Source organism: Coptis chinensis, chromosome 7, assembly GCF_015680905.1.
Source record: "Coptis chinensis isolate HL-2020 chromosome 7, ASM1568090v1, whole genome shotgun sequence".
NCBI classification, from domain to species: domain Eukaryota; kingdom Viridiplantae; phylum Streptophyta; class Magnoliopsida; order Ranunculales; family Ranunculaceae; genus Coptis; species Coptis chinensis.
This window is the reverse complement of record NC_141462.1, coordinates 62,357,993-62,359,410: the sequence shown is the minus strand read 5'-3', so window position 1 is coordinate 62,359,410 and position 1,418 is coordinate 62,357,993.

Genomic DNA, 1,418 nt, shown 5'->3' with positions numbered 1-1,418 from the left:
CTATGAATATGAGAAAATTGTGAAAAAAGAAAACAACTGTCAATAAAGTAACTATAATTAAGCAACGGATATGGGGTAGCGATTACTTTAAGAAAATACTTCTTGTACACCCTCACTGACTTGATATATCATTTTAAAAGGTTTTTTTAATTATCTTTTATGGAAATATTAGCAAATACTTGTATTCCCTTACCGACTTAATTTATCATTTTAAGAGAATTTCTATAATGATCATTTATGGGAATCTCATCAGCAAATATATTCAGGTGTTGTTGCGCAGGAAATCAGAGTATTAAGGAGCAGAAGGCCGAGTCCGAATTAATAGCTCTGCACACAACATTACCAAACAAATTATTCAAATTATAAAGTATTACACAAACTTTAGGAAAAGACATTGCCAAAGTCACTTAATATACTGCTCAAGATATGAACATGACCTTGGTGGATTTAAACCACCATCTCTTGAGATTTATTTTCGCACTCAAGTGCTCTTCCATTGAACTAAAGATCCATTTTAAGATATTTCAAAATATAATGTGCAGGAAAAAAAAATGGAATACACTATTTATCCACGACAATAGTCATATACAAAATCAAACTACATATAAACAAAGCACCACCCTAAACCAAAACATTATAAAAGAAAGAGATTTATTAACCTATTTTTCACCTTAATCTTTTAGACATGGATGCAACCGACAATTGTACTTAAAGGTCAAAAAGTACACATTAGTCCTACTAATACAATAAAATCCACGTAAGCATAAGCTTGAATCAACTTACAATTTTCAATCTGGGAAAAACATCTAAGCAATACATTAATGATAGCAATAATGGATCTGTGAATGCCAAACTCAATGCCTTTTATGCCAACTTCATATTCTTCTTTTTTCAACAATCTTTATGCCATCTTAATCTACCTTGAAGGAGCTTTAGTATTATTAAATTGGATTAGTGCAAACATTTCATTAGTTGGAAGGCCATGAATGAAAAATGCAAATACGTTGAAAAATCTATATTGGGTTTTCAATGACTCCTCGACTTCATTTAAACATCCTCTTTAGACAACATTGGTTCAAAAAAGTAATGTCGCTAGGCCCTTCGGTTTCATTTGACCATCCTCTTTAGGCAGCATTGGTTCAAAGTTAGGGTATTATGGTGCTATAGGAGTAAGCAATTAGATGGGTGACGTGGACATTTTGAACAAAAGATGTGTTCCATATGATAGAGAAGTCCATGTTAGCGACTCTAAATCAAAAGCTAATTGATCGAATGAAGATAACAAACAATTGAGCTGCAAGCAGTTAAAGATGCAACACTACAACAAACCCCTTATCTAATCTAATAGAGATGTCATCAGATATGCAACTCAGTTAATAAGTTTCATTAACAAAGCAAGATGAACAGAGAAGTCCAAG